Source organism: Anomaloglossus baeobatrachus, chromosome 2 (assembly GCF_048569485.1).
Source record: "Anomaloglossus baeobatrachus isolate aAnoBae1 chromosome 2, aAnoBae1.hap1, whole genome shotgun sequence".
Classification (NCBI taxonomy): Eukaryota; Metazoa; Chordata; class Amphibia; order Anura; family Aromobatidae; genus Anomaloglossus; species Anomaloglossus baeobatrachus.
The window spans coordinates 175,897,303-175,918,828 of record NC_134354.1 but is presented as its reverse complement, the minus strand read 5'-3'; the positions used below and the strand labels follow the sequence as shown (position 1 = coordinate 175,918,828).

The following is a 21,526-nucleotide window of genomic DNA, read 5'->3' as shown; positions in this document are numbered from 1 at the left end:
CTCAGTCCCCTTTATATCATACATCCTGCTCCAATAACATTTATCATGCAAGTAGTGTGCCAGGTCTCGAGAGGCACTCGTAACAAGTGTAATTCTTATTTTACATACTCTCCCCTCAAGTTGTGTTAAACCGTGTCCTGAAGGCATCGCTGTGTTAACATCTTGTGCACCCGTTGGCACTTGTCGAGCTATTCAGGGCTAACGTTTTCTCTGGGATCACATTCCAAGCTTACCTATATATGGAAACCTGCGAGAATGAAGGCAGCTTAAGTAGATTTAGGCTCAATGAAAGAGACAAGCTAGCACACCCTCCTGAAAGGGAGTGGTTACTTGGCTGGACAGAGCACACTACACTCTGAATCAAACTGTCTTCAGCTCAGCTGATTCCTGAAAAACAAGCTCAAGGCTCCTAAGGAAAATTCAAGACTCTCGAGGACCACTGGGTTCTTACTTCCTTTTCTTTTTCATTTCTCCAAGCAACAAGAAACTAAGAAATGAAAATGGAGAAGAAGGTAAGAAGTATATTTTTATATGATTTTTTTTATGAAAAGGAATTGTATCTGATGAATTGCTTTCAATGAGATGGTTTGAAACTTAACATTTCATATATCATTTATAAATGGCTTCAGCATCTCTCTGTTGATTATCATGTCTTGCTTATCATATATTCAAAGCTGAGATTGCTGATCTCTCCAAAAACTAAGTTAAAAAGTGTAATCCAGAGATAAAACTATAAGTTCTAAATAGAAAAGATTCATAATAACTATTGATATCTGGTATCAAATGTTTAATTCAGACAACTATAGAATGGGGTATTATCTGATTATTCAAACTATTGCTTATAGTATTACGTGTCTAAGATACTAAATTCTGATATAGTTTTGTACACTGTAGCCTGGAAGTGATCACAGCTGCGAAATCTTTATGGCTTATGTTTCTGCATATTTATATACATTCCTATTCCTATTTTTTTGTGTAATTTATATATAAAGGCTCATATTAATCCACAAATGTAAAGATGGAGTAATAAATGGTATGTGCTCACAGCAGGTAAAAGTGATGTCACACCTTCCGGTCATGTCCCTATTGCCTTTGTATAGTGGCCTTGTAGATGAGACACAACTGTTACCACAATGAGCTCCAAGTCACCAAATTCGAAAAGTAGGGATCTATTGGTCCTAGATTTTGTTACATTACTTTTTCCCCAAATTACTCAGAGGACAAAGTAGCCCTAAGTTTTGCAGTGACCGGACTGACTGTGGAGCTCAAGCTTAATGCCACTTACATTTGATTATATGGTCATATTGGGCCCCAATAATGAATACAATATTATACATCACATTCTACTCTTCTGAGATTGTTTCAGTTGCATTTAAAACTGTGTGCAATTGTGATTAGCAACCCTTGCTTTACCTTTTCATTACCTTCTTCTCATAAATATTTGCGTCACTGAACTCATGCGACTGAGAAGTCAGAAGTAAAGGAGTTAGTGATATTATTAAATGGTGAAAAATTGATGTGGAAGTTAATATTTATATAGAAAAGAATGGTTTTGATGGGTTAATTATAATTATATTGTAGTTATTGGAATGTATACATTTATAATAATGGTAAGATTTCCCAAGATGAGTAATCCTTTGTTTTCTATTGTCTTATTAATAAACATGGATAGGTAAGGCTACTATAAGGGACGATTCTCCAGAGATAGCAGCGGAGGCTTGAGGGGAGGTTTAACCCTAAGTAACTTGCATGACCTGAATTCTCATTTTACAGATTTAAGGATTTTAGTAAAAATGTGATAATTTGAATGTTTTAACAGCATTGACTACATCAAGAACTGGCTGATTACTGCAGATCTCATTGCACATAGGCACTGGTCATCCACTATGGCTTTTCTTCACTTTTATCTCTTAGAGGAAATTTTGGCTGTTTAAATCATTTTACATTATACTACTGTATTATACAGTTAGGTCCAGAAATATTTGGACAGTGACACAATTTTCGCGAGTTGGGCTCTGCATGCCACCACATTGGATTTGAAATGAAATCTCTACAACAGAATTCAAGTGCAGATTGTAACGTTTAATTTGAAGGTTTGAACAAAAATATCTGATAGAAATTGTAGGAATTGTACACATTTCTTTACAAACACTCCACATTTTAGGAGGTCAAAAGTAATTGGACAAATAAACCAAACCCAAACAAAATATTTTTATTTTCAATATTTTGTTGCGAATCCTTTGGAGGCAATCACTGCCTTAGGTCTGGAACCCATGGACATCACCAAACGCTGGGTTTCCTCCTTCTTAATGCTTTGCCAGGCCTTTACAGCCGCAGCCTTCAGATCTTGCTTGTTTGTGGGTCTTTCCGTCTTAAGTCTGGATTTGAGCAAGTGAAATGCGTGCTCAATTGGGTTAAGATCTGGTGATTGACTTGGCCATTGCAGAATGTTCCACTTTTTTGCACTCATGAACTCCTGGGTAGCTTTGGCTGCATGCTTGGGGTCATTGTCCATCTGTACTATGAAGCGCCGTCCGATCAACTTTGCGGCATTTGGCTGAATCTGGGCTGAAAGTATATCCCGGTACACTTCAGAATTCATCCCGCTACTCTTGTCTGCTGTTATGTCATCAATAAACACAAGTGACCCAGTGCCATTGAAAGCCATGCATGCCCATGCCATCACGTTGCCTCCACCATATTTTACAGAGGATGTGGTGTGCCTTGGATCATGTGCCGTTCCCTTTCTTCTCCAAACTTTTTTCTTCCCATCATTCTGGTACAGGTTGATCTTTGTCTCATCTGTCCATAGAATACTTTTCCAGAAATGAGCTGGCTTCATGAGGTGTTTTTCAGCAAATTTAACTCTGGCCTGTCTATTTTTGGAATTGATGAATGGTTTGCATCTAGATGTGAACCCTTTGTATTTACTTTCATGGAGTCTTCTCTTTACTGTTGACTTAGAGACAGATACACCTACTTCACTGAGAGTGTTCTGGACTTCAGTTGATGTTGTGAACGGGTTCTTCTTCACCAAAGAAAGTATGCGGCGATCATCCACCACTGTTGTCATCCGTGGACGCCCAGGTCTTTTTGAGTTCCCAAGCTCACCAGTCAATTCCTTTTTTCTCAGAATGTACCCGACTGTTGATTTTGCTACTCCAAGCATGTCTGCTATCTCTCTGATGGATTTTTTCTTTTTTTTTCAGCCTCAGGATGTTCTGCTTCACCTCAATTGAGAGTTCCTTAGACCGCATGTCACAGCAACAGCTTCCAAATGCAAAACCACACACCTGTAATCAACCCCAGACCTTTTAACTACTTCATTGATTACAGGTTAATGAGGGAGTTAATTGCAGCCCTTAGAGTCCCTTGTCCAATTATTTTTGGTCCCTTGAAAAAGAGGAGGCTATGCATTACAGAGCTATGATTCCTAAACCCTTTCTCCGATTTGGATGTGAAAACTCTCATATTGCAGCTGGGAGTGTGCACTTTCAGCCCATATTATATATATAATTGTATTTCTGAACATGTTTTTGTAAACAGCTAAAATAACAAAACTTGTGTCACTGTCCAAATAGTTCTGGACCTAAAGCTGGTGTCACACATAACAACGACGACAACGACGTCGCTGCTACGTCACCATTTTCTGTGACGTTGCAGCGACGTCCCGTCGCTGTCGCTGTGTGTGACATCCAGCAACGACCTGGCCCCTGCTGTGAGGTCGCCGGTCGTTGCTGAATGTCCAGCTTCATTTTTTGGTCGTCACTCTCCCGCTGTGACACACACATCGCTGTGTGTGACAGCGAGAGAGCGACGAAATGAAGCGATCAGGAGCCGGCACTGGCAGCTGCGGTAAGCTGTAACCAGCGTAAACATCGGGTAACCAAGGGAAGACCTTTCCCTGGTTACCCGATGTTTACGCTGGTTACCAGCCTCCGCTCTTGCTGCCAGTGCCGGCTCCTGCACTGTGACATGTGGCTGCAGTATGCATCGGGTAATTAACCCGATGTATACTGTAGCAAGGAGAGCAAGGAGCCAGCGCTAAGCAGTGTGCGCGGCTCCCTGCTCTCTGCACTGTGACATGTAGCTGCAGCACACATCGGGTTAATTAACCCGATGTGTACTGTACCTAGGAGAGCAAGGAGCCAGCGCTAAGCGCGGCTCCCTGCTCTCTGTACATGTAGCACAGCGACGTTATGATCGCTGCTTCTGCTGTGTTTGACAGCTAAGCAGCGATCATAACAGCGACTTACAAGGTCGCTGTTACGTCACCGAAAATGGTGACGTAACAGCGACGTCGTTGTCGCTGTCGCTTAGTGTGACACCAGCTTAACTGTATATGGTATCTACTATAGATATAGTTTAATTTATTATCTTGTTTTACTAGTTTACAGGTATTGTGTTGAAAACCAGGTGAAATAGAGATAAGGTAGCAGTGTTGAGCCTGTTAATGAGCTGCGTTTGTCATTACCTTAATGTAATATCACTACATATAATCTGTGTTTTTGCATAAAACTGTAAGTGAACCTATTGAGTTATCACGCCTTGGAGCATTCCTAATACACAATATAGTCCCAATGACATACAGTATATATATATATATATATATATATACAGTATATATACAGTATATATATATATATATATATATATATATTTACTATATATATATATCTATCTATATACAGTATATATATATATATATATATATTGTCAATGGTGTTCTTTTAGTTGTGCATCCAAAGCAAAGATATATAGATATAGCAAAGCTAAATGTCTCATCGGGACTATATTATATGTATATACAGTATATATATCAATTGAAAAAACCTTGAAGAATTGATATCTTGGCTCGAGCTACATGGTCGATTCTTTTTATTATACTAACAAATCAAAATTCAGTGTAAAGTTGTTGCTGTGAGTCCACAATCGTGAAGTTAATTTACACTTCTTGTAATATATGGAAGCTGGGAGGAGAATGATGTGAGTCTTCACAGCAGTGCTGCTAAGTGAGCTGTTAGTGAGGAGGGGCTTATATAGGAAGTAATATAGCAGCACGTTGGCTATTTAGCAGACACCTCTAGTTCATTATTATCTAAAGCTGGCTATAGAAATGAATGTTATAGCCTCACATCACATAGCTTTATCTCAGGATTTTCCATAAACATTTGATCTTTAATCAAAATCATTGGCTTCAGACAGATTTGTTGTAATGTATATGGGATAGCTTAAAGGGGAATCTATATATATGTATATACTTTTGCCCACACACTTCCAAGGGTTAAAAGTAGCAAGCAAAATAATGTAGTCACCATCCTCAGATCCAGTGCTGATCTTCCATCGTTGCTCTCAGTGAGTTTTACAGGCTTCAGGAGTGATGTTAGGACCACATACAGCGCTCCTGACCGCTGCATCCATTCACTGGACTTAGTGGCTCTGCCAAAGTAGATAGCACATGATTGGCTGCAGCGGAAATTTGTGCAGTAGACATCACCATTGCAGCCTGTAAACAACTGCCCTAATCAATGGTAGAGAACCCGTGCTGGAGTGAGAATTGGTGGGTTTGCTGGTTTTATCCCTTAGGAGCATATTGGCTAATAAAAAAAATCTGAATGGAAAAACCCCTTAAAATGTAATTTGCTTTGTAAAAGCTCCATACAAAGTCTAACATTGTATTTTATCTCTCTACATCTTTGAAAGCGAATTTGTCACTATATTTTTGCTACTTCATCTGAAAGCATGTATAGCTATAGAACCCAGAAACCCAGATTTCTTACTGGGCTGCTTGCTGTAGTTTTGATAAAATCTCTGTTTTGTCTGCTGCAAATCTACTAGATCTTAAGCTGGGTTCACACAAAGCGACAACGACAACGACGTCGCTGTTACGTCACTATTTTCTGTGACGCAACAGCGTCCTTGTAAGTCGCTGTTATGATCGCTGCTTAGCTGTCAAACACAGCAGATGCAGCAGTGATCATAACGACATGCGTCGCTGTGGAAGCGATGCTGCGCTTGGTATCTAAGGTAAATATCGGCTAACGAACCAAAGTGCTTCTCTGGTTACCCGATATTTACCTTGGTTACAAGCGCACACCGCTTAGCGCTGGCTCCCTGCACTCATAGCCACAGTACACATCGGGTTAATAAGCAAACCTTTTCTTATTTCCCGATGTGTACTCTGGCTGTGTGCAGGGAGCAGGGAGCCGGCAGCACAGGCAGCGTGAGAGCTGCGGACGCTGTAACTAAAGTAAATATCGGGTAACCAAGGAAAGGGCTTCTTGGTTACCCGATATTTACCTTGGTTACAGCTTACCGCAGGCTGTCAGAAGCCGGCTCCCTGCTCTCTTCAGTTCGTCGCTCTCTCGCTGTCACACACAGCGATGTGTGCTCCACAGCGGGAGAGCAACGAGCAAAAAATGAAGCAGGACATTCAGCAACGAGCGGTGACCTCACAGCAGGGGCCGGGTAATTGCTGGATGTCACACACAGTGACAGCGACGGGACGTCGCTGCTACGTCACAGAAAATGGTGATGTAACAGCGACGTCGTTGTCGTTGTCGCTATGTGTGAACCCAGCTTTAGAGTGATGAGCTCTATAAAAACCCACCCACACCACTTATTGACAGCTTTACATGTACACTGTTCATAGGCAGAAAACTACCAATCAGTGATGAGGGCGGAGTTACACAGAAGTCCTGAATATGGAGGACTGCATGTCAGCAGGTTTATTAGTCCTCTAGTGATAATTTTGTGCTTAAAAAAAAATAGTGATTTTATCAAAACTACAGCATGCAGCTCAGTAAGTGACACACCGCTGGAATCAGGATCTCTGCCTCTACATTATGCCGCTCTTATATTAGGTGGCAAAAACCTGGTGACAGATTCCCTTAATACTAGTTACAGTACAGCATTCAGTTTTTCTTTAATAACAAAAATGAGTAGACATGATTTATTCTCTTCTACCCCAAACGAAACGTTGTTGTAGAGTTTGTGCTACTTCAGTATTATGTGAATATCAGCGGTTGGCACTAGAAGCTTTGTGAAAATCAAGACCATGTGTTTCTGCTGCTACTATATGAAGAGCATGAACTTAGGCTGCAACATTTAAGTGAAAGCATTTGATATATTTTAACAACAAGCTTTAATGAAAAATATAAAAGAAGAAATTGTTGTAAAAGACTTAAAAAGTTATTTTCTTCATAATAAACTTATGTTATAGTTTGTAGGCTGGCGAGGAGAGGAAATCCGAGTGCGGTTCGAGTTTTTTCACAAACTTGTAAACTTAAGGCTGCTTTACGCTTGTGAAAGCACCCGCCCCCGTCATTTGTGTGTCACGGGCAAATCGCTGCCCATGGCGCACAATATCGCTAGGATGCGTAACACGTACTTACCTTTCTAGCCACGTTGCTATGGGCGGCGAACAACCTCTTTTTTAAGGGGGAGGTTCGTTCGCCATCATAGCGACGTCACACAGCGGCCGACCAATAGAAGCGGAGTGGAGGAGACCAGCCGCATTAACGACACGCCCACCTCGTTGCCGGCAGGACGCAGGTATGTTGTTGTTTATCGTTCCCAGGGTGTCACACGTAGCGATGTTTGCTGCCTCAGGAACGAGCAACAATTTACGTCCAGCACCAGCAACAATATTTGGAAAATGAACGAAGTGTCAACAATCAACGATTAGGTGAGTATTTTTGATCGTTAACACTCGCTCATAGGTGTCACACGCAACGATGTTGCTAATGAGGCCGGATATGCGTCACGAATTCCGTGACCCCGACGACATATCGTTAGCGATATCGTTGTGTGTAAAGCCCCCTTCACATTGCCGATGCCATCCAATACTTGGATTAAATTTGGACATGTCTCTGAGATTTTGCAAAGATCCCATTCACTATTGTGAATGGTACGAGTGCTGTCAGTGATAACCACGCATTGCCCTCATGGCCAAAAAATGAGCATCTGAATGAAACCTAAAAGAAATATCCAGGACTATTGAAACCAATTGGCCAAAATGTCCTGAAATGGATTGTGTGTAACTGCATGAGATATAAAAATATGGTTAATGTTAAGTAAAAGGATGACTTTTTCTTCTCGTTTACTATTATTAGAGAATAGCTTGTTTTCAACATACTATACATAGCTTCCAAGTTATCTTAATACACAATACAGTGCACTTCTCTTCCTTCTACGTCTGCCAGTTCTTATCATTAGTCATCCATGGACCAATACAGTGTTAATAGTTAGAGTTGGTGCAGCACCTAAAATGTATATTCTAAATACTTATCTTTACATCCTAAACACTTTCATAATTTTATTTATTATACAATGCCCCGTATTTCTCCCTATCCTGCTAATGCCTACAGGTGTTTTTTTTTTTTACTTCACTTCCTGTGACATTATGTTTGAGAGGAGTCTTAAACGTGACATCACAGGAAGCTGGGGCTGCACTCACTTCCTGCAGCAGGAACAGGACACCTCAGGGGGAAGTACAGCTACAGTTACATACTACGGTTTCTGGCATTGCCCCCCTGGGATGACATCTTGGATCCATGTTGACAGAAGCTGTGGAATATATGAGTTCAGTGGCTGGAACTCTGCTTTTATCTCCGCTGCTGCCATTGCTGATGTGAAAACAGTGTCTTCAACTCTAGTACGACCAACGTAATCTGACCATGCAACCTCTCTTAATGAATCAATCCATTGTTTTTATAAAGAAAGCCTATGACACTTTCCAGTATTAGCGCTCGCTCACATTAACGTTTAAATCGGACATGTGCAATACAAGAAAATCTTGCATTACACTCGGACCAATGCTAGTCAATGAGCAGATCTCTGTTTTTATCTTATGCCAATTTGGTATGAGCAAAAAGTAGCTGCATGCTGCAATTGGCAGCGTGTTTCAGTTCACTCGCACTTATACAAGTCTATGGGTGTAAGTGAAAGATCGGACTCCAGTCGGATGTCATCCGAGTGCAGTCTGATATATGTAGACACAGGCAACAGGAGAAGGTGGAGAAATTACGGTAATCTTTTCTTTGGAGCATGGTATAATGACACTCGGACCACACTCACAGCACAGTTTTTGCATTAGCACCATATTGCATCCGATGCTATTAACTAGCGTGACCCTGGCCTTAAAGAGGTGGTAAAGTTTCAAAAATAAATGTTAATCTTTATGCAATGAAAATAATAATAGTTTTCCCATATACTTTCTGTAGAAATGCATTATTGTTTTCTAAAGATCTGCTTGCAGTCATTCTATAGGACCTTAATTGTTTACTACCTTTGAGTGAAAAAAACCCCAAAACGATCTGGTCATGTGATGGGCACACAGGAGGACGACTCATTGGGAGATACCATTCTATAGAAAAAGATACTGTAATGGTGATTAGTCCTGTATCTGTGTAGCTGTCACGTGACGTGACCAGGATAGAGATAACAATAAATGCTAGCAGAGATCTTTGAAATAGTGAGAAGTTAATTAAAAAAGAATATTTTGAACTGTTATGTTTTCTTTATAGACACAAATATTTTTTTCATTACAAAAAAACAGAATTTCCTTGTAAAAGGGACATTTGCTTTCAATAGACTGTAAATGCTAACTGGTAAAGTGGATCTCATGCTCGCTACCCACTTCTATTATATAAAGCTGAGTCATGTCTGATTAAGTGAGTGCTGCTTGATTCACTCACTCAAAAACAACAGGTGTCATGGATATCACTGTGCTTGCATCTGTCATGGCCTATTGTGCTGCTACAAAAAATGCGTTAAAGTTGGCTTTTCTTCCTCCGAAGTGCGTAATATGAATTCAACAGGTCTGTCCCAAAAAAAAAATCAAAAAACAGTCACATAATCACAATGCTGTAAGTACTGCAAGCTTACTGGATAAATGGTGGATAAATGTGATCACAAGGCGATTATCTGCAGTGATTAGTCATTAGTAATTTAGCCCTCGTGATTAAAAGCTTAGTAATGGATGACCACCTAAGACATACTGGTAAGGCTATGTTCACAAGGGGCTTTTTTGGTAAGTTTTTTTCCTGACCAAAACTTGATCTTGTGGCAGGAAATCTCATTTGAGTCATCTGTGTTTTTGGTGCGCTTTGGATGCATTTTTCATGCGTTTGTTAGTTGCGTTTTTGTTGCAGATTTGGTGCGGATTTGCTGCTTTTTTTCTACAAAATGGGTTGTAACAATGAAAAAGCGCAGCAAATCTGCAGCAAAGAATTGACATGGTTATTCTTTAAAAACCTGACCAAAAAACGCAGGTATTTGACAAAATAGGAAAAAAACCTGATGTGTTTGTGTGTGTGTGTGTGTGTGTGCATGAGATTTCAGAAATCTCAGACTCTGCTGAGACTGTAAAAAGCAGCTTTTTATTACTATGGATTTGCATAAAACCAAAGCAAATCTGCAGCTAAAAAACGCAGCAAAAACTTACCAAAAAAGCCCTGTGTGAACATACCCTAACATTTCCTGTTCAAATAGATCCTTTTTCCTAAAACTTAAAAAAAGCATCGGGACTAAATGTTATCATACTATAAAACTACTTTAGAATTTCTTCAACTGACGTTATTGCTGAATTTGTGCTATGAATATACAGCTGCAGTCTGTGATGACGACCATCTATCATCCATTATTAGACAGTTGACTGCTGAGGAGTATATTATCCCAGGTGAAGAAGACTCCTCAGTCATCAGTGTACCTTATGCAGAATATCAGGTTAGGCTTTGTATGTATGCTTGTAGCTGTTCCATTACGTAATGTCTAGACAAATTTGTATTTTGACCCACTGGCGTAAACAGAAAAGGGCCCTTGTGCAAGAACAATATGTGGTCCCCTTGCAGCCCAAGAACTCATCAAAATGTACAATTCCACCTGCTTTGGAGGTGGTAATGGGCCTTCTTACCTCTTAGGCCCCTGCGCGACTAGAGAAGTAGCACCAATGATATGTCCGCCCCTAGTATATGTTCCATCTCCAATCTGTATAAACTTGAATAATAATTGGTTTGAAGGCTATCAGGTGATGTGTATTCGTGTAATGAGGGAAGATGTGACCTGAAGACATAATTAGTTGTTATGAAGGTCAGCAGAATTATTTGGCAGCTTGTTATCCTCAGGGAAAATGGGCCCCAAAAACAATTTAATTGAAAAGTCAAAAATTGTTCAAGTCTTACATAGGGATGCAGCACTCTTTAAATTGCTAAGATATTGAAATGTGGTCACAGAACCATCAAAAGTTTTAAGCAAATAGCCAACTGGATTCGCAAAAATGTGTTGAGGAAAAAACGACGCACGTTAACTGATTTTTCTCAAGTCTTTGGCAAATGTGAAGGTCCCAATTCATCAATACTTGCAATGTGTTTCCCAGTCTCAATAAGGGGTCATGTTGGTGTCAGATGTGCCAGCTCCACGCCTCTTAATAAATTAGGTGCATTTTAAAACATTTTTAGGCTTTGCCAGAAATCTTACTCTAGTCAAAAACTGTAGTAAGATTTCTGGCATAAGAAGTGCCACAGCTCAGCACAAATTAGATAAGCTGTGGAGTCATGGGAGTCTCCCCCCTATCCCTCCTCAGCTCTGCCCAATTTGGTAGACATGGGTAAAACTAGTGTGAAAATGGCAAGTCACAATCTTTTGTGTAGCTCTGATCTTGTGATGTTTTTGCTCTAAGTCACAAATTGCATGTGGATGCAGATGGAAGACATTTTAGGACAATTCTGTCCTTATTGATATGAATGGATCCTGTACAGTACGGGTCCACAACCTTTTTTACACTGAGAGATGGTTGCGAGCAGCAATCTGTGCGAAGAAATCATTCAAGCTATAGTCCAACCAATCATGGATATGTAGTCATTAGAGAGGACCAATCACCAGGATTTTCCTATATAAACTAATGCCAGTGCTATACTGGTGCTATCATTCTAAACATACCTTTAGTTGGGAGATCGGGTGTATACTTTCTAAAATATAGGGAATTAAAGTTTGTGATATGCACTGCTATTTGATGAGAGATGCAATGGAATATCTAACAGGTGGGTCAGATTTTGCTAGTTATTCCCGACCCTGCCTGTGTTTCCCTCCCCTGTCTCTGTTATTTATGCTAATTACAGTATATCACAGATTTACAAAATCTCGTCCCTAAGAGGGTGTCGTTGTTGCCGCCTGTCAGTGGCGTAGGAAAGGGGGGGTAGAGGGGGCGTTCCCCCCCAGGCGGCACATGTCAGGGGGGTGGCATTTTGGGGGTAAAAAAATAAAAAATAGAAAGCTTATAGAAAAGGGCTATCCACAGCTGCATTCCTGAACATCTTTAAGCATAAGCCCTTAATGACCCATGACGTACTGGGTACATCATGGTGACATGGTACTTAATGACCCATGATGTACCCAGTACGTCATGGCGAAATCGCGGCCCCGGAGCCACGGTGGCTGCGATCGTTGTGCAAAAACCTTAGATTCGGGGAGGATGGGACCTATGCCTGACCTCAGGAGGGGTGGTGTCTCCCCCCCGGACCTACGGAGGCTGTGATTGGCTGGCAAATGCCGCTCAGCCAATTACGGCCCACTGTGATGTTTCAGCCAATGAAAATGGCTGAAACATTGAAATCCAGCCATGATCAGTGCAGCTATAGCACTGATCATTGGCTGGAGCTGGGTGAACTTTGTTTTACCCACCCCAAGTTCTGATTGGAGAGATCAGCCTTGTGACCGATCTCTCCAATCACCTTGGATCTGGGGCCGGTGACCTGTAGGTGACCACTTCCCTCAGCTTCACCCCATCCGTGAAAGCTGAGGAGAGTGATCCCTGCAAGTGCCATTTGGTAAGTGCCCCCGATTCACTGCTGCACCCGATTAACCCCCGTAGCAGCAGCTGCAGCAGCAGCAGTAGTCACTGCCCCCGATCCACCGCCGCTACTGCCTCCGATCTGTCACCGCCTCCTCCATCTGCTTCCCCCCCTCCATCCGCCACTGCTCTCCCCATCAGCCACTGCCCCCCTCCATCCGCCACCGCTCTCCCCATCAGACGCTGCCCCTCCCCGATCTGCTGCCCACTTTCTCCCACCTCTCACCCTCCTGCATCTGCTGCCCCCTCCCCCACCTCTCACCCTCCTCCATCTGCTGCCTCCTCCATCTGCTGTGATCCTGCTGCCTAGATCCATCCTGTAAGGTAGCTATCCCCAATATCACCTTCCACCCTCTCTTCCCCCCCTCACCCCTTGCCAACAGAGGGGGGCAGCAAATTTGATGCTACACCACTGGTGCCTGTGCATAGTGCTTATCTCCAGCGCCATCTTTGTGAAAACAGTGTGACATCTTATTGTTTTGTGGCCTATTCAAGGGCCGCACATGAGCTCCCATGGTCACAACAAGAGCAGAAGATGCTGAGCTATGGAAAGCTTCACACACCATGCCAGATGCATGGTGTGTAAGGTGAACTGTCAGTGCTGTGAGTGCAGAACTGACAGATCTAATCTAATGCAGTAATTGAGAACTGCAATGGATTAGTTCAGTGATCAAAGTGTGATGTCCCATAAAGTGACTAAATAAAAAAGTAAAAAAAAAAAGATTTAAGAATCTCTAAAAATATAAAAAAAATCTGAAAATAAAGAACAAAAAAATTCCAATAAAATTGTAAATTTGTGTAAAAAAACACAACCCCCCCTTACACATATTTGATATTGCAACGTCCATAACAACCAAATCTATAAAACTGTCACACTACTTAACCTTTTCTGTGAACACTAAAAAATAAATAAAAAATGTAGCAAAAATGATATATTTTATAATACAGCTAAAAAAATTGTAATAAAACACGATCAAAAGGTAATATATAAATAAAAATGGTAAGACTGAAAATGTCATCTTGTCCCAAAGATAAGTCACCATACAGCTTCATCAGTGAAAAATTAAAAAGGCTATAGCTCTCAGAATGCAGCAATGTAAAAACTGTTTTTTCCAATAAAATAGTTTTTATGGTGTAAAAGTGGCAAAACATTAAAAAAAAACTATATAAATGTGGCATCATGTAGTTCTGCTGTAAGCGTACTGACCCAAAGAATAAAGCTGTCCTGTCACTTTTATAACATGGGGAACGAAGTAAAGAAAATAAATTCCTGAATTGCTGTTTCTTCTTAATTCTTCCTAACAAAAAGCAGAAAGTGATCAAAAAATACTATGTGGCCAAAAATGGTGCCAATAAAAACTGTGACTCATCCCGCAAAAAAAACAAGTCCTCACATGACTCTGGCATAAAAATAAAAAAAAACTATACCCTTCAAAATTTGGTGATGCAAACAGTCTTTATTTTGTAAAAAGCGTTTTTTAGTGTGATAGCAGCCAAACCTAAAAAAATATATAAACCTGGTATTGTTGTAATCATACTGAATTGGGGAATAAAGCTGCTTAATCACTTGTGAACGCTGTAAAAAATAAATAAATAGAGCCAACTTTTCTCCTGCAGTAGATTTGTTCATTCTGCCTCTAAAAGATTGCAGTACGGCGCGGCTCATATTTATCTTGCGCTCTACGCTAAGCACTTACACCATGATTGATGTGTAAGGGTGCGTGCCAACAATAGCAGCGTTTTGGAAACAGCATGTTTTCGTTGTGTCCAAAATTCTGCATTCTAAAGTACAAGCATAGTAGATGGGACCTATAGAAATCCCATGCCCACTGTGTTTCATTTCTTCGCAGCGTAAACTGACATGTGGTGCAGCCTCTCTAGACGCAGCATGTCAATTTACACAATTGTTCTCTGCGAAACAGAGCAAAAGTCCCACAGCACCCCAAACACTCATCGTGGTCACAGGCAGCTGCGGTATCCTGCGGAGAACACTTGCGTCTCCACAGGAGAAGACACTCTACATCCAAGATACAGCGTGTGCAGATCATGGGCATATACCCTAAATCTCTGAAAAACATGATTCATATAAAATTTCCAAAGGAATTTCACTGTAATGAGGCATAAGGGAGTCATTTTGAACTCAAATTTGGCCTGTGGTCCAGTGCTGTTCATTTTTTTACGCCTATTTTTCGGCGTTCACAAAAGTGCAGTCATCAACAGTTTTGTTCACCTTTGAAAAGACGGACATTGCTGAACAGAGGCCAAACAGAGTCTGGAGTAATTCTACTGCCTCATCAATAAATGGATCCATCGCAGGTTTCACCTGAATCACGAATTTCAGAAATGTAGATGGAAACCCCAATGTAAGTGCTCAGCTTAGATCACAGGGTAAATGTGGACTGATCCAAAAATGTTCTGTACCAAAATCGCCAGCAAATAGTATTCAACTCAACAAACAAAAACACAAGTGCCCACTCAAGTCCATCTTCAGTAAACGGAAATATAGGAAGCTTCCACATTACTGGTAGCATAAAGGATCTTGAAAAACACTATGGTTCCCCTTCCCCTCAAAAAAGAAATTCATCAAAATCTGGGCTCCTAAATCCAAATGCCCCTTTTCCTTCTGAGCCCCAAAATGTGTCTAAACCACATATTATCCACATGTTTAGCTTTGTTGTAGTGAGACGAGCTCACTTAAATGTATGGGACACAGGTTTCCAGAAGCATGAGTTGGGCACAATGTATGGGCACTACAATGTACTGGGCTCAACAAGGACTTATTTGCAAATTTTAATTCTGCATCATTCACTGCGTTTGGCACCATGGGTGTATTCCAAAGACTAAAATGGCATTACGCCCATAGATTAATTTCCAGGGGGGTATAATTTCTAAAATGGGGTCACTTGAGGGGATTTCTTCTGTTCTGGCACTTAGGGGGTTCTTCAAATTAAGTCCAGAAACTATGTTAGGAAAATCTTTGCTCCAAAAATCAAATTGCGCTCCTTCCCTCCCAAGCCCTGTGGTGCAACCAAACAGTACTGTACAATCACCTGTGGGGTATTGGCACATTCAGAAGTAATTGTGTAACACATTATGGGGCCTTATTCACATGTTTCCCTTTTGAAAATTAGAAATCTGGGGTTAAAACAACAATTTAGTAGTAAAAATGTAATTATTTTTTCTTCATCCCCCAATAGTATAACATTTTGTGACACACCTGTAGTGTCAATAAGCTCACTGCACCCCTGGTTGAATTCATTAAGGGGTGAAGTTTGTAAAATGGGATCAATTGTGTGGGGGTTTAGGCTACTATGGCACCTCAGGGGCTCTGCCAATTTGATATGACACCATCAAAGCATTCCAACTAAATCTGCATTACAATATTTCACTTCTTCCCTTCTTCACTTTGTACTGTGCCTCAAAAGTAGTTTTCGACCACATAAGAGGTACTGGCATACATAGGAGAAATTGCACAACAAATTTTATGGTTGATTATCTCATGTTAGCCTAGTGAATTTGAAAAAAATTGGGGTTAACGCAACATATTTGAGGTTAAAAATGTATTTTTTCATTTTCACAGCTCAACATTATAAACTTCTGTGTACCACCTGGGTATTCCAGGTGCTCACAAACCATCTATATAAATTCCTTGAGGGGTCTAGTTACGAAATGGGGTCACTTGGGGGGAGCTCCACTATTTAGGCACATCAGGAGTTCTCCAAACGTGACATAGTGTCCGCTAATGATTCCAGTCAATTTTGCAGTCAATTAGCGGTCCTTCCCTTCCGAGCCCTGCCATGCACCCATACAGTTGATTTGCATCACCAGGTATCAGTGTAGTCCGGAGAAATGACACAATAAATTGTATGGTGCTTTTTTTCCTGTTACCCTTGTGGAGAAAAAAAGCTATATAGTTGAAAAAATAATATTGTGGTAAAAATGCATTCTTTTATTTTCAAGGCTGAATGTTATAAACGTCTGTGAAGCACCTGGGGGTTAAAAGTGCTCACCAAACATCTATATAAATTTCTTGAGGGGTCTAATTTCCAAAATGTGGTCATTTTTGGGGGAGCTCTACTGTTTAGGCATCTCAGGGGCTTGCCAAACACGACATGGCATCCGCTAACAATTGCAACTATTTGAGCATTCAAAAACTGAAATGGCGCTCCTTCCCTTCCGAGCGAACGTATAGTAAATTTCCACATATGAAGTATCGACGTACTCAGGAGAAATTGCACAACAAATTGTATGGTGCATTTTCTCATAGTACCCTTGTAAAAATGCGAAATGTTTTGGCTACAGTAATATTTTTGAGGGGAAAAGTAAAATATTAATTTTTTTTTCTTCCACTTTGCATTCATTCCTGTTAAACACCTGATGGGTTAATAAACTTTTGAATATGTTTTTGAGCACATTGAGGGGTGCAGTTTTTATAAGGATGTCACTTTGGGGTATTTTCTGTCACCTAGGCCTCGCAAAGTCACTTCAAATGTGATGTGGTCCCTAAGAAAATGTTTTGTAAATTTTGTTGAAAAAATTAGAAATTGCTGAGGAACTTTGAACCCCTCTAACTTCCTAACAAGAAAATTATGTTTCAAAAATTGCACTGATGTAACATAGACATGTGGGAAATGTTATTTATTAACTATTTTCTGTGATATAACTCTTGGCTTTAAGGGCATAAAAAAAATCAAATTTTCAAAACTGCAATATTTTTGGCAATTTCAGATATTTTCACAAATAAATGCAAAAAATATTGCCCTAAATTTACAACTGTCATGAAGTACAATAGGTCATGAAAAAACAATGTCAGAATCACCGGGATCTGTTGAAGCGTTCCAGAGTTATAACCTGTCAAAGTGACACTGGTCAGAATTGCAAAAAATGGCCCGGTCATAAAGGTGAAAACGGGTTCAGGGTTAAACTGTTTCAAATCAAATCAAATCAAATGAGCTTTATTGGCAGGACCAAATACAAAATAGTTTTGCCAAAGTAAGTGTACATTAGGGACTGGGACTGTGGAGATGGTGGGTGGGGACTGTAGGAAGGATGGATGGGGCACATCCAGGGTGGGGACTGTGGGGGCACATCTATGGTGGGGGCTATGGAAGTCCATGGCTTATGATGGGGCACATCTAGGGTGGGGACTGTGGGGGCACATCTTTGGTGGGAGCTATGGAAGTCCATGGCTTATGATGGGACACATCCAGGGTGGGGACTGTGGGGGCACATCTAGGGTGGGGGCTATGGAAGTCCATGGCTTATGATATGGCACATCCAGGGTGGGGACTGTGGGGGCACATCTAGGGTTGGGGCTATGGAAGTCCATGGCTTATGAAGGGGCATATCCAGGGTGAGGACTGTAGTAAGGATGGATGGGGCACATCCAGGGTGGGGACTGTGGGGACACATCTAGGGTGGGGGCTATGGAAGTCCATGGCTTATGATGGCGCACATCCAGGGTGGGGACTGTGGGGGCACATCTAGGGTTGGGGCTATGGAAGTCCATGGCTTATGATGGGGCATATCCAGGGTGAGGACTGTAGTAAGGATGGATGGGGCACATCCAGGGTGGGGACTGTGGGGACACATCTAGGGTGGGGGCTATGGAAGTCCATGGCTTATGATGGCGCACATCCAGGGTGGGGACTGTGGGGGCACATCTAGGGTTGGGGCTTTGGAAGTCCATGGCTTATGATGGGGCATATCCAGGGTGAGGACTGTAGTAAGGATGGATGGGGCACATCCAGGGTGGGGACTGTGGGGGCACATCTAGGGTGGGGGCTATAGAAGTCCATGGCTTATGACGGGGCATATCCAGGGTGAGGACTGTAGTAAGGATGGATGGGGCACATCCAGGGTGGGGTATGGGGGCCACATCTGGGATGGGGGCTATGGAAGTCCATGGCTTATCATAGTTCGCTGTTTCTTTATGACATCAGGTAACTCTACATCCCGATAGCTGTTGAGGCCAGTAAGGAGTTGATATTTTATTGATAACGTACTGTCTTTATAAAGGTGTGTTCATTACAATTACATGCTCCCTGTAAAGCATTCTGCATTATTATATTATAAGCCAGCTTTGTTAAATGGTGATTTAAGTCTTTAATATTAATCGGAAAAGCTTTTAAACATGTCAGTTTTTCTGCAAGCACTCCTCTACATTACGGAGGATTTGTCACTTAGTGTATGTAGAAAACATATATCCCTGATGAATAACATCAGAGTACAGACAGGGATGACTGTCTCCCAGTTTGCATGGACGTTTAAATATCGAGCTTGTCAAAGCTTGCAAGTCGTTTGGGATTTACAGAGGTGGCAAGTATAAATTATTTCCAGTTGATTTGTGTTGTGTAATCTGAGGTTTCGAAGCTATGTCCTTAATAACGTCCTACATTGACATTTTTAATTTTGCATGCTGGCTTGCAAAAAGGGCTTAGCTAAGGATTATGGTTATGACTGATTTCTAATGGTTAGTTATGCAACAGTTCACCCAATACAATATGGAATTGGTAAAATTGGCAATTCTTGGGTCTATCAGCAATGCAATGTACAGTTAGGTCCAGAAATATTTGGACAGTGACACAATTTTCGCGAGTTGGGCTCTGCATGCCACCACATTGGATTTGAAATGAAACCTCTACAACAGAATTAAAGTGCAGATTGTAACGTTTAATTTGAAGGTTTGAACAAAAATATCTGATAGAAATTGTAGGAATTGTACACATTTCTTTACAAACACTCCACATTTTAGGAGGTCAAAAGTAATTGGACAAATAAACCAAACCCAAACAAAATATTTTTATTTTCAATATTTTGTTGCGAATCCTTTGGAGGCAATCACTGCCTTAAGTCTGGAACCCATGGACATCACCAAACGCTGGGTTTCCTCCTTCTTAATGCTTTGCCAGGCCTTTACAGCCGCAGCCTTCAGGTCTTGCTTGTTTGTGGGTCTTTCCGTCTTAAGTCTGGATTTGAGCAAGTGAAATGCATGCTCAATTGGGTTAAGATCTGGTGATTGACTTGGCCATTGCAGAATGTTCCACTTTTTTGCACTCATGAACTCCTGGGTAGCTTTGGCTGTATGCTTGGGGGTCATTGTCCATCTGTACTATGAAGCGCCGTCCGATCAACTTTGCGGCATTTGGCTGAATCTGGGCTGAAAGTATATCCCGGTACACTTCAGAATTCATCCGGCTACTCTTGTCTGCTGTTATGTCATCAATAAACACAAGTGACCCAGTGCCATTGAAAGCCATGCATGCACATGCCATCACGTTGCCTCCACCATGTTTTACAGAGGATGTGGTGTGCCTTGGATCATGTGCCATTCCCTTTCTTCTCCAAACTTTTTTCTTCCCTTCATTCTGGTACAGGTTGATCTTTGTCTCATCTGTCCATAGAATACTTTTCCAGAACTGAGCTGGCTTCATGAGGTGTTTTTCAGCAAATTTAACTCTGGCCTGTCTATTTTTGGAATTGATGAATGGTTTGCATCTAGATGTGAACCCTTTGTATTTACTTTCATGGAGTCTTCTCTTTACAGTTGACTTAGAGACAGATACACCTACTTCACTGAGAGTGTTCTGGACTTCAGTTGATGTTGTGAACGGGTTCTTCTTCACCAAAGAAAGTATGCGGCGATCATCCACCACTGTTGTCATCCGTGGACGCCCAGGCCTTTTTGAGTTCCCAAGCTCACCAGTCAATTCCTTTTTTCTCAGAATGTACCCGACTGTTGATTTTGCTACTCCAAGCATGTCTGCTATCTCTCTGATGGATTTTTTCTTTTTTTTCAGCCTCAGGATGTTCTGCTTCACCTCAATTGAGAGTTCCTTAGACCGCATGTTGTCTGGTCACAGCAACAGCTTCCAAATGCAAAACCACACACCTGTAATCAACCCCAGACCTTTTAACTACTTCATTGATTACAGGTTAACGAGGGAGACGCCTTCAGAGTTAATTGCAGCCCTTAGAGTCCCTTCTCCAATTACTTTTGGTCCCTTGAAAAAGAGGAGGCTATGCATTACAGAGCTATGATTCCTAAACCCTTTCTCCGATTTGGATGTGAAAACTCTCATATTGCAGCTGGGAGTGTGCACTTTCAGCCCATATTATATACAGTAAGGTCCAGAAATATTTGGACAGTGACACAAGTTTTGTTATTTTAGCTGTTTACAAAAACATGTTCAGAAATACAATTATATATATAATATGGGCTGAAAGTGCACACTCCCAGCTGCAATATGAGAGTTTTCACATCCAAATCGGAGAAAGGGTTTAGGAATCATAGCTCTGTAATGCATAGCCTCCTCTTTTTCAAGGGACCAAAAGTAATTGGAGAAGGGACTCTAAGGGCTGCAATTAACTCTGAAGGCGGCGTCTCCCTCGTTAACCTGTAATCAATGAAGTAGTTAAAAGGTCTGGGGTTGATTACAGGTGTGTGGTTTTGCATTTGGAAGCTGTTGCTGTGACCAGACAACATGCGGTCTAAGGAACTCTCAATTGAGGTGAAGCAGAATATCCTGAGGCTGAAAAAAAAGAAAAAATCCATCAGAGAGATAGCAGACATGCTTGGAGTAGCAAAATCAACAGTCGGGTACATTCTGAGAAAAAAGGAATTGACTGGTGAGCTTGGGAACTCAAAAAGGCCTGGGCGTCCACGGATGACAACAG

The 21,526-nt window shown here is 41.3% G+C and overlaps 1 protein-coding gene across 1 annotated transcript in view; it reads left to right on the top strand.

Annotated features, from left to right (window-relative positions):
- The first annotated feature begins 414 nt into the window (after positions 1 to 414).
- Positions 415 to 21,526, top strand: part of MID1 (midline 1) — a 637,342-nt gene continuing 616,230 nt past the window's right edge. Inside the window, exon 1 of the mRNA XM_075335497.1 lies at positions 415 to 512. The gene's annotated coding sequence lies outside the window, so the exon portion shown is untranslated. The remainder of the gene's footprint in view (positions 513 to 21,526) is intronic.